At 42.5% G+C, this 12,418-nt stretch overlaps 7 non-coding genes across 7 annotated transcripts; all 7 read right to left on the bottom strand.

The window, feature by feature from the left end:
• Window positions 1-60: 60 nt before the first annotated feature.
• LOC124608445 lies at window positions 61-267 on the bottom strand. The gene has a single exon (XR_006979084.1). It is a non-coding gene; the product is annotated as a small nucleolar RNA U3 (small nucleolar RNA).
• Window positions 268-2,687: 2,420 nt separating this feature from the next.
• Window positions 2,688-2,806, bottom strand: LOC124608619. Its single transcript, XR_006979234.1, has one exon. It is a non-coding gene; the product is annotated as a U5 spliceosomal RNA (small nuclear RNA).
• A 954-nt stretch (window positions 2,807-3,760) lies between these two features.
• On the bottom strand, window positions 3,761-3,967 carry LOC124608513. Its single transcript, XR_006979143.1, has one exon. It is a non-coding gene; the product is annotated as a small nucleolar RNA U3 (small nucleolar RNA).
• A 2,420-nt stretch (window positions 3,968-6,387) lies between these two features.
• LOC124608687 lies at window positions 6,388-6,506 on the bottom strand. Its single transcript, XR_006979292.1, has one exon. It is a non-coding gene; the product is annotated as a U5 spliceosomal RNA (small nuclear RNA).
• Window positions 6,507-7,460: 954 nt separating this feature from the next.
• LOC124608512 lies at window positions 7,461-7,667 on the bottom strand. Its single transcript, XR_006979142.1, has one exon. It is a non-coding gene; the product is annotated as a small nucleolar RNA U3 (small nucleolar RNA).
• A 2,418-nt stretch (window positions 7,668-10,085) lies between these two features.
• LOC124608618 lies at window positions 10,086-10,204 on the bottom strand. Its single transcript, XR_006979233.1, has one exon. It is a non-coding gene; the product is annotated as a U5 spliceosomal RNA (small nuclear RNA).
• Window positions 10,205-11,158: 954 nt separating this feature from the next.
• On the bottom strand, window positions 11,159-11,365 carry LOC124608444. The gene has a single exon (XR_006979083.1). It is a non-coding gene; the product is annotated as a small nucleolar RNA U3 (small nucleolar RNA).
• Between the last annotated feature and the right edge of the window lie 1,053 nt (window positions 11,366-12,418).

Genomic DNA, 12,418 nt, shown 5'->3' with positions numbered 1-12,418 from the left:
AACGACGCGGGTCCCGATACCAAAGGTATGACTTACGCTTCTGATCTATATAATAAAACCACCACTCGGAAAGCGCTATTCCCTTCCCACATCCCTCAGAATGTGGTGAACGATCATCGATTACAACCAAGATGCGATGAATCTCGATCGCAAGCCTCACGCTCAGGGAGAGTGCTACCACTCATCATCGTGGTTACGTCTACTCCAGCTTTGAACTAGAGAGAGTTGAAGACATACTACAGAAATGATCCTGTGAAGTATGATCTTGCTTGCAAGCTATCACCGCTCGCTACTTATGCCACGAGACCGTCAACACGCCCTACGAGAATACGACACACTCTTCACATTTCGCGATTTACAAGCTCCGACATTCTGCAAAGAGCCTACGTCTACTCTTACTTGGCCGCCATGATCTCGCTCAGCTATTTTGTGCGCTACCAGTGCTTCTTGCGTTCCGAAATGAGAGACCATTGCCTCAGGCGAGACTGTATGTAAACACCGCTTGCACCTCCGGCCGCTAGATGGCGGCCTGGGGCACATACAGTAGCATTCTACGGCGCAAGCAGACACGCCAAATAGCCACTGAAAGAGAAACACACAAGAGGGCATTCATAGGACTCTTGTGCTTTCTTTAAAACCGCCTCTCTCTTCGAAATTTTTCGCACAGCACTAGCTCATTCACCTCACTCTAACAGTGCGAACTCTTGTCGATATTTGGCCTCTTTCATGCATACTTCCTCTTTCGTTTCACTTTGCGTCTTACTTGATACCCGCCCTTGGAGCTGCTGACATACAATACTCGCAACAAATGTGTTTCTCTCTGTATCTCTTTTCGCCTATCACGAGTATTGCTTTTCCTCACATGGCAATTATGAAAACACCCACAGCTGAACAAACACTTCAATTCAGCGCCACGTCCATACTATCAATCATACACCAGTAATTTCACAGCTACTTGCTCCACTAATACATTTCTTATGTCTACTGTTAAACAGATGAAGAATCAAAGTATACAACAAGTCTCTATGAACATCACTGTCAGGACATTTTACAGACCTACGCATACCATGCCAATCTGTATGCTTCAACTATGATGGCCCATGTGCTATGAATACAGAAATTTCTCATAAAATAACAAATAATTTTACAACTATACAACTACTCCGACAAGCTCCTTACTAAAATGCTACATGTTTAGCAATCCCCCCATCATCTCAGAATAATCCCAAGCAGTGCTTTCATCCCATGAGCACTTCTTTGCAAGCAAAACCACAAACTACTTTTTATACTAGCTTCCTTGTCACAGTGAACAGGAAACTAATGCTAGTGCCTCAGTTTACTAAAAAGCTTCTTTCGCTTGCAACATATAAACTACCAACTTGAACCTCACACACACACACACACACACACACACATACAGAAAACTTAATTCCACAGAAATTTAGGAGTAACAGTGGTTACCTCACATTTTCATACATACTCAAATAGCTACTTCTGTGCACTTCACACAATGTTCTCATCGTGTTCCACCAGAGAACACAGTTATCACTATGCATGGATTCTGGTAAAAGAGCATTAAAAAAACAAACAGCCTGATCAAAGTGATTATCTGCACATCCTCTGCCAATATCATGTCACTCTATACCCGAGGGAAACTAGAATGCAGGGAAAGGAGCTTTGTTGTGAGCACTGTGTTGGTATTTCATCATTTACTGACCAAAGTCTTCTCAAGCCAAGTATGCACCAGCTCTGTGTATGGCTGGGTCAATCAAGAGCCCCTATCAATTTTACTTAAAAGACAAGCAGCATCAACAACTCACAGGAGGCACTGAACATTTTTACCATTATCTGCACCACCTTCCACTGATTTACTGAAGAAGAAACTGCAAAGTCTGCCCAATTTTGTACACAAGTAATCTTGAAAACATTGGAGTCAACAGCAGATACATAGTTTCCAAGACTGTAGCTAGGAACAACCCTTCAATTTCAAGATTTATCTCTCACTGAGACACACCATACCCAAACTACACCTAGCAGGAAATTACTACTTACTTCATTTCTAGCTATTTATGTCATATTCAACAACTGTCTCTTTCTCACCTAAATCTTCTACACAACTGAGTACACTGTTATGAACAAACACATTATGGCAACAAGCCAGTGTCACTAATATCCACTCTATTGAAAACCATTTAAATACTCATCCTGCCCAACTAACCACCATCTTCGGCCCAAAGCTCACTCACATCATACCTACAAATCACAAACTTCTGTGGTAAAAATAATTTTGGGTTTCAAAACATAATCTACTAATCACATACCAGTATTTCTTACAAAGCCTATCATTCATCATTCACTTCAAAATATCAGTTTATATGCTGTTGTGCAACTGCAGTGCAAGTAAACACTCTCAAATCATCTAGAACTGAGGTACGGAAAGGGTTCACCAAGTGTTTCCAGGTAGTCCTGTAGCTCCCTCTCTGTCTTTACACAATCGTCTAACACACTGTACGCCATTTCAGGGCAAATGTACTTGTTTCATTATACTACGACACGGCCTATTACAATTTCAAATTTTAAAAAAACAAATATCTGCCTGATCCAACGTCATCCGCTACTCCACGCCCTTCATTCACACAACACAATCTACCTCTTGCTACTTACATTACGTTTTCACTTGTGATTATGGCTCAGCAATAGCCGAGCACTACGAAAAATACCTTATAGACTCATTTAATGTTCCCCTCCACGGAAATCTTTAGTAAAAGGCGAAAGATTTATTCGTTTTGAAGGGAAACCAGAGTGCCGATCAACGCCCTCACTTCAATACTTATGGCTGCTTCTCTATTACTTCTCCGCGAGAACGCGGAAAATTCTTTCCGTCTTGTCTACTTCTCTACCGTCAACAGACTTCCAGTGTCATGCAAGCACACACCCCAAACTAACTGTCAACGCTGAAACACGTGTCTGCCAAATGTCGTCGCTATTACTCTTTAGTTAACTATTTTCATCATTTCTGTCACCATTCAAGCTGCTTCATTACCTCACCTGCCGACAGATGGCAGCACGCCTAATTCCTGTCGGCGACTCACCGTCCGACATACAACGTCCGACACACAACTGCCCGCACTGCTCTGCATCTAACACTAATCTCTCTCCTCCCTACCACATTCGTTCACTGAAAAAAACTGACAACTAGACAGTTCTTTGTACGCAAAACTAGGCCACATCAGACGCAACGTGTATGTAGATGTATGGTGCAAGAGAAATATCCCCCTACTCCCACACATCTAATTAATACTAGTTGACAACAGAAATAAAATTTCTGTCGATAGTATTCGAACCAGTCTTATTCATTTGCCAATTTCATGCATTCCTTCTTGCAGATAACAGTGCCTTGCAAATCGCTCAATTCATGTTTGCTAGCCAAACGTGCTCCTCCTAAATGTTTCGTACATCATGCATTAGTGGTGATTATCAACACTGTGTTGTGTGTCAGCTTTTTATGGTCATCAATTGCACTCTTCTTGTGTTGCTCACTCAGTCTTGTAACTCAAAAGTACGTCGTTGTCATCCAAGCCTAGCACTTGGAGCAGGCCAAATCAAATGGCTCGTCCCCGTGACACTCGAGAAACTTCCACAAGGCTTTCATGACATGTCGCAATCAAAGTCCTTCCACAAGCTGCAGCGACATTTCTGCAACGACGCGGGTCCCGATACCAAAGGTATGACTTACGCTTCTGATCTATATAATAAAACCACCACTCGGAAAGCGCTATTCCCTTCCCACATCCCTCAGAATGTGGTGAACGATCATCGATTACAACCAAGATGCGATGAATCTCGATCGCAAGCCTCACGCTCAGGGAGAGTGCTACCACTCGTCATCGTGGTTACGTCTACTCCAGCTTTGAACTAGAGAGAGTTGAAGACATACTACAGAAATGATCCTGTGAAGTATGATCTTGCTTGCAAGCTATCACCGCTCGCTACTTATGCCACGAGACCGTCAACACGCCCTACGAGAATACGACACACTCTTCACATTTCGCGATTTACAAGCTCCGACATTCTGCAAAGAACCTACGTCTACTCTTACTTGGCCGCCATGATCTCGCTCAGCTATTTTGTGCGCTACCAGTGCTTCTTGCGTTCCGAAATGAGAGACCATTGCCTCAGGCGAGACTGTATGTAAACACCGCTTGCACCTCCGGCCGCTAGATGGCGGCCTGGGGCACATACAGTAGCATTCTACGGCGCAAGCAGACACGCCAAATAGCCACTGAAAGAGAAACACACAAGAGGGCATTCATAGGACTCTTGTGCTTTCTTTAAAACCGCCTCTCTCTTCGAAATTTTTCGCACAGCACTAGCTCATTCACCTCACTCTAACAGTGCGAACTCTTGTCGATATTTGGCCTCTTTCATGCATACTTCCTCTTTCGTTTCACTTTGCGTCTTACTTGATACCCGCCCTTGGAGCTGCTGACATACAATACTCGCAACAAATGTGTTTCTCTCTGTATCTCTTTTCGCCTATCACGAGTATTGCTTTTCCTCACATGGCAATTATGAAAACACCCACAGCTGAACAAACACTTCAATTCAGCGCCACGTCCATACTATCAATCATACACCAGTAATTTCACAGCTACTTGCTCCACTAATACATTTCTTATGTCTACTGTTAAACAGATGAAGAATCAAAGTATACAACAAGTCTCTATGAACATCACTGTCAGGACATTTTACAGACCTACGCATACCATGCCAATCTGTATGCTTCAACTATGATGGCCCATGTGCTATGAATACAGAAATTTCTCATAAAATAACAAATAATTTTACAACTATACAACTACTCCGACAAGCTCCTTACTAAAATGCTACATGTTTAGCAATCCCCCCATCATCTCAGAATAATCCCAAGCAGTGCTTTCATCCCATGAGCACTTCTTTGCAAGCAAAACCACAAACTACTTTTTATACTAGCTTCCTTGTCACAGTGAACAGGAAACTAATGCTAGTGCCTCAGTTTACTAAAAAGCTTCTTTCGCTTGCAACATATAAACTACCAACTTGAACCTCACACACACACACACACACACACACACATACAGAAAACTTAATTCCACAGAAATTTAGGAGTAACAGTGGTTACCTCACATTTTCATACATACTCAAATAGCTACTTCTGTGCACTTCACACAATGTTCTCATCGTGTTCCACCAGAGAACACAGTTATCACTATGCATGGATTCTGGTAAAAGAGCATTAAAAAAACAAACAGCCTGATCAAAGTGATTATCTGCACATCCTCTGCCAATATCATGTCACTCTATACCCGAGGGAAACTAGAATGCAGGGAAAGGAGCTTTGTTGTGAGCACTGTGTTGGTATTTCATCATTTACTGACCAAAGTCTTCTCAAGCCAAGTATGCACCAGCTCTGTGTATGGCTGGGTCAATCAAGAGCCCCTATCAATTTTACTTAAAAGACAAGCAGCATCAACAACTCACAGGAGGCACTGAACATTTTTACCATTATCTGCACCACCTTCCACTGATTTACTGAAGAAGAAACTGCAAAGTCTGCCCAATTTTGTACACAAGTAATCTTGAAAACATTGGAGTCAACAGCAGATACATAGTTTCCAAGACTGTAGCTAGGAACAACCCTTCAATTTCAAGATTTATCTCTCACTGAGACACACCATACCCAAACTACACCTAGCAGGAAATTACTACTTACTTCATTTCTAGCTATTTATGTCATATTCAACAACTGTCTCTTTCTCACCTAAATCTTCTACACAACTGAGTACACTGTTATGAACAAACACATTATGGCAACAAGCCAGTGTCACTAATATCCACTCTATTGAAAACCATTTAAATACTCATCCTGCCCAACTAACCACCATCTTCGGCCCAAAGCTCACTCACATCATACCTACAAATCACAAACTTCTGTGGTAAAAATAATTTTGGGTTTCAAAACATAATCTACTAATCACATACCAGTATTTCTTACAAAGCCTATCATTCATCATTCACTTCAAAATATCAGTTTATATGCTGTTGTGCAACTGCAGTGCAAGTAAACACTCTCAAATCATCTAGAACTGAGGTACGGAAAGGGTTCACCAAGTGTTTCCAGGTAGTCCTGTAGCTCCCTCTCTGTCTTTACACAATCGTCTAACACACTGTACGCCATTTCAGGGCAAATGTACTTGTTTCATTATACTACGACACGGCCTATTACAATTTCAAATTTTAAAAAAACAAATATCTGCCTGATCCAACGTCATCCGCTACTCCACGCCCTTCATTCACACAACACAATCTACCTCTTGCTACTTACATTACGTTTTCACTTGTGATTATGGCTCAGCAATAGCCGAGCACTACGAAAAATACCTTATAGACTCATTTAATGTTCCCCTCCACGGAAACCTTTAGTAAAAGGCGAAAGATTTATTCGTTTTGAAGGGAAACCAGAGTGCCGATCAACGCCCTCACTTCAATACTTATGGCTGCTTCTCTATTACTTCTCCGCGAGAACGCGGAAAATTCTTTCCGTCTTGTCTACTTCTCTACCGTCAACAGACTTCCAGTGTCATGCAAGCACACACCCCAAACTAACTGTCAACGCTGAAACACGTGTCTGCCAAATGTCGTCGCTATTACTCTTTAGTTAACTATTTTCATCATTTCTGTCACCATTCAAGCTGCTTCATTACCTCACCTGCCGACAGATGGCAGCACGCCTAATTCCTGTCGGCGACTCACCGTCCGACATACAACGTCCGACACACAACTGCCCGCACTGCTCTGCATCTAACACTAATCTCTCTCCTCCCTACCACATTCGTTCACTGAAAAAAACTGACAACTAGACAGTTCTTTGTACGCAAAACTAGGCCACATCAGACGCAACGTGTATGTAGATGTATGGTGCAAGAGAAATATCCCCCTACTCCCACACATCTAATTAATACTAGTTGACAACAGAAATAAAATTTCTGTCGATAGTATTCGAACCAGTCTTATTCATTTGCCAATTTCATGCATTCCTTCTTGCAGATAACAGTGCCTTGCAAATCGCTCAATTCATGTTTGCTAGCCAAACGTGCTCCTCCTAAATGTTTCGTACATCATGCATTAGTGGTGATTATCAACACTGTGTTGTGTGTCAGCTTTTTATGGTCATCAATTGCACTCTTCTTGTGTTGCTCACTCAGTCTTGTAACTCAAAAGTACGTCGTTGTCATCCAAGCCTAGCACTTGGAGCAGGCCAAATCAAATGGCTCGTCCCCGTGACACTCGAGAAACTTCCACAAGGCTTTCATGACATGTCGCAATCAAAGTCCTTCCACAAGCTGCAGCGACATTTCTGCAACGACGCGGGTCCCGATACCAAAGGTATGACTTACGCTTCTGATCTATATAATAAAACCACCACTCGGAAAGCGCTATTCCCTTCCCACATCCCTCAGAATGTGGTGAACGATCATCGATTACAACCAAGATGCGATGAATCTCGATCGCAAGCCTCACGCTCAGGGAGAGTGCTACCACTCGTCATCGTGGTTACGTCTACTCCAGCTTTGAACTAGAGAGAGTTGAAGACATACTACAGAAATGATCCTGTGAAGTATGATCTTGCTTGCAAGCTATCACCGCTCGCTACTTATGCCACGAGACCGTCAACACGCCCTACGAGAATACGACACACTCTTCACATTTCGCGATTTACAAGCTCCGACATTCTGCAAAGAGCCTACGTCTACTCTTACTTGGCCGCCATGATCTCGCTCAGCTATTTTGTGCGCTACCAGTGCTTCTTGCGTTCCGAAATGAGAGACCATTGCCTCAGGCGAGACTGTATGTAAACACCGCTTGCACCTCCGGCCGCTAGATGGCGGCCTGGGGCACATACAGTAGCATTCTACGGCGCAAGCAGACACGCCAAATAGCCACTGAAAGAGAAACACACAAGAGGGCATTCATAGGACTCTTGTGCTTTCTTTAAAACCGCCTCTCTCTTCGAAATTTTTCGCACAGCACTAGCTCATTCACCTCACTCTAACAGTGCGAACTCTTGTCGATATTTGGCCTCTTTCATGCATACTTCCTCTTTCGTTTCACTTTGCGTCTTACTTGATACCCGCCCTTGGAGCTGCTGACATACAATACTCGCAACAAATGTGTTTCTCTCTGTATCTCTTTTCGCCTATCACGAGTATTGCTTTTCCTCACATGGCAATTATGAAAACACCCACAGCTGAACAAACACTTCAATTCAGCGCCACGTCCATACTATCAATCATACACCAGTAATTTCACAGCTACTTGCTCCACTAATACATTTCTTATGTCTACTGTTAAACAGATGAAGAATCAAAGTATACAACAAGTCTCTATGAACATCACTGTCAGGACATTTTACAGACCTACGCATACCATGCCAATCTGTATGCTTCAACTATGATGGCCCATGTGCTATGAATACAGAAATTTCTCATAAAATAACAAATAATTTTACAACTATACAACTACTCCGACAAGCTCCTTACTAAAATGCTACATGTTTAGCAATCCCCCCATCATCTCAGAATAATCCCAAGCAGTGCTTTCATCCCATGAGCACTTCTTTGCAAGCAAAACCACAAACTACTTTTTATACTAGCTTCCTTGTCACAGTGAACAGGAAACTAATGCTAGTGCCTCAGTTTACTAAAAAGCTTCTTTCGCTTGCAACATATAAACTACCAACTTGAACCTCACACACACACACACACACACACACATACAGAAAACTTAATTCCACAGAAATTTAGGAGTAACAGTGGTTACCTCACATTTTCATACATACTCAAATAGCTACTTCTGTGCACTTCACACAATGTTCTCATCGTGTTCCACCAGAGAACACAGTTATCACTATGCATGGATTCTGGTAAAAGAGCATTAAAAAAACAAACAGCCTGATCAAAGTGATTATCTGCACATCCTCTGCCAATATCATGTCACTCTATACCCGAGGGAAACTAGAATGCAGGGAAAGGAGCTTTGTTGTGAGCACTGTGTTGGTATTTCATCATTTACTGACCAAAGTCTTCTCAAGCCAAGTATGCACCAGCTCTGTGTATGGCTGGGTCAATCAAGAGCCCCTATCAATTTTACTTAAAAGACAAGCAGCATCAACAACTCACAGGAGGCACTGAACATTTTTACCATTATCTGCACCACCTTCCACTGATTTACTGAAGAAGAAACTGCAAAGTCTGCCCAATTTTGTACACAAGTAATCTTGAAAACATTGGAGTCAACAGCAGATACATAGTTTCCAAGACTGTAGCTAGGAACAACCCTTCAATTTCAAGATTTATCTCTCACTGAGACACACCATACCCAAACTACACCTAGCAGGAAATTACTACTTACTTCATTTCTAGCTATTTATGTCATATTCAACAACTGTCTCTTTCTCACCTAAATCTTCTACACAACTGAGTACACTGTTATGAACAAACACATTATGGCAACAAGCCAGTGTCACTAATATCCACTCTATTGAAAACCATTTAAATACTCATCCTGCCCAACTAACCACCATCTTCGGCCCAAAGCTCACTCACATCATACCTACAAATCACAAACCTCTGTGGTAAAAATAATTTTGGGTTTCAAAACATAATCTACTAATCACATACCAGTATTTCTTACAAAGCCTATCATTCATCATTCACTTCAAAATATCAGTTTATATGCTGTTGTGCAACTGCAGTGCAAGTAAACACTCTCAAATCATCTAGAACTGAGGTACGGAAAGGGTTCACCAAGTGTTTCCAGGTAGTCCTGTAGCTCCCTCTCTGTCTTTACACAATCGTCTAACACACTGTACGCCATTTCAGGGCAAATGTACTTGTTTCATTATACTACGACACGGCCTATTACAATTTCAAATTTTAAAAAAACAAATATCTGCCTGATCCAACGTCATCCGCTACTCCACGCCCTTCATTCACACAACACAATCTACCTCTTGCTACTTACATTACGTTTTCACTTGTGATTATGGCTCAGCAATAGCCGAGCACTACGAAAAATACCTTATAGACTCATTTAATGTTCCCCTCCACGGAAATCTTTAGTAAAAGGCGAAAGATTTATTCGTTTTGAAGGGAAACCAGAGTGCCGATCAACGCCCTCACTTCAATACTTATGGCTGCTTCTCTATTACTTCTCCGCGAGAACGCGGAAAATTCTTTCCGTCTTGTCTACTTCTCTACCGTCAACAGACTTCCAGTGTCATGCAAGCACACACCCCAAACTAACTGTCAACGCTGAAACACGTGTCTGCCAAATGTCGTCGCTATTACTCTTTAGTTAACTATTTTCATCATTTCTGTCACCATTCAAGCTGCTTCATTACCTCACCTGCCGACAGATGGCAGCACGCCTAATTCCTGTCGGCGACTCACCGTCCGACATACAACGTCCGACACACAACTGCCCGCACTGCTCTGCATCTAACACTAATCTCTCTCCTCCCTACCACATTCGTTCACTGAAAAAAACTGACAACTAGACAGTTCTTTGTACGCAAAACTAGGCCACATCAGACGCAACGTGTATGTAGATGTATGGTGCAAGGGAAATATCCCCCTACTCCCACACATCTAATTAATACTAGTTGACAACAGAAATAAAATTTCTGTCGATAGTATTCGAACCAGTCTTATTCATTTGCCAATTTCATGCATTCCTTCTTGCAGATAACAGTGCCTTGCAAATCGCTCAATTCATGTTTGCTAGCCAAACGTGCTCCTCCTAAATGTTTCGTACATCATGCATTAGTGGTGATTATCAACACTGTGTTGTGTGTCAGCTTTTTATGGTCATCAATTGCACTCTTCTTGTGTTGCTCACTCAGTCTTGTAACTCAAAAGTACGTCGTTGTCATCCAAGCCTAGCACTTGGAGCAGGCCAAATCAAATGGCTCGTCCCCGTGACACTCGAGAAACTTCCACAAGGCTTTCATGACATGTCGCAATCAAAGTCCTTCCACAAGCTGCAGCGACATTTCTGCAACGACGCGGGTCCCGATACCAAAGGTATGACTTACGCTTCTGATCTATATAATAAAACCACCACTCGGAAAGCGCTATTCCCTTCCCACATCCCTCAGAATGTGGTGAACGATCATCGATTACAACCAAGATGCGATGAATCTCGATCGCAAGCCTCACGCTCAGGGAGAGTGCTACCACTCATCATCGTGGTTACGTCTACTCCAGCTTTGAACTAGAGAGAGTTGAAGACATACTACAGAAATGATCCTGTGAAGTATGATCTTGCTTGCAAGCTATCACCGCTCGCTACTTATGCCACGAGACCGTCAACACGCCCTACGAGAATACGACACACTCTTCACATTTCGCGATTTACAAGCTCCGACATTCTGCAAAGAACCTACTTCTACTCTTACTTGGCCGCCATGATCTCGCTCAGCTATTTTGTGCGCTACCAGTGCTTCTTGCGTTCCGAAATGAGAGACCATTGCCTCAGGCGAGACTGTATGTAAACACCGCTTGCACCTCCGGCCGCTAGATGGCGGCCTGGGGCACATACAGTAGCATTCTACGGCGCAAGCAGACACGCCAAATAGCCACTGAAAGAGAAACACACAAGAGGGCATTCATAGGACTCTTGTGCTTTCTTTAAAACCGCCTCTCTCTTCGAAATTTTTCGCACAGCACTAGCTCATTCACCTCACTCTAACAGTGCGAACTCTTGTCGATATTTGGCCTCTTTCATGCATACTTCCTCTTTCGTTTCACTTTGCGTCTTACTTGATACCCGCCCTTGGAGCTGCTGACATACAATACTCGCAACAAATGTGTTTCTCTCTGTATCTCTTTTCGCCTATCACGAGTATTGCTTTTCCTCACATGGCAATTATGAAAACATCCACAGCTGAACAAACACTTCAATTCAGCGCCACGTCCATACTATCAATCATACACCAGTAATTTCACAGCTACTTGCTCCACTAATACATTTCTTATGTCTACTGTTAAACAGATGAAGAATCAAAGTATACAACAAGTCTCTATGAACATCACTGTCAGGACATTTTACAGACCTACGCATACCATGCCAATCTGTATGCTTCAACTATGATGGCCCATGTGCTATGAATACAGAAATTTCTCATAAAATAACAAATAATTTTACAACTATACAACTACTCCGACAAGCTCCTTACTAAAATGCTACATGTTTAGCAATCCCCCCATCATCTCAGAATAATCCCAAGCAGTGCTTTCATCCCATGAGCACTTCTTTGCAAGCAAAACCACAAACTACTTTTTATACTAGCTTCCTTGTCACAGTGAACAGGAAACTA

This window comes from Schistocerca americana, chromosome 3 (genome assembly GCF_021461395.2).
Source record: "Schistocerca americana isolate TAMUIC-IGC-003095 chromosome 3, iqSchAmer2.1, whole genome shotgun sequence".
Taxonomy (NCBI): Eukaryota; Metazoa; Arthropoda; class Insecta; order Orthoptera; family Acrididae; genus Schistocerca; species Schistocerca americana.
Note: the sequence above shows the minus strand (reverse complement) of the source record. Positions and strands in the feature narration are given on the sequence as shown.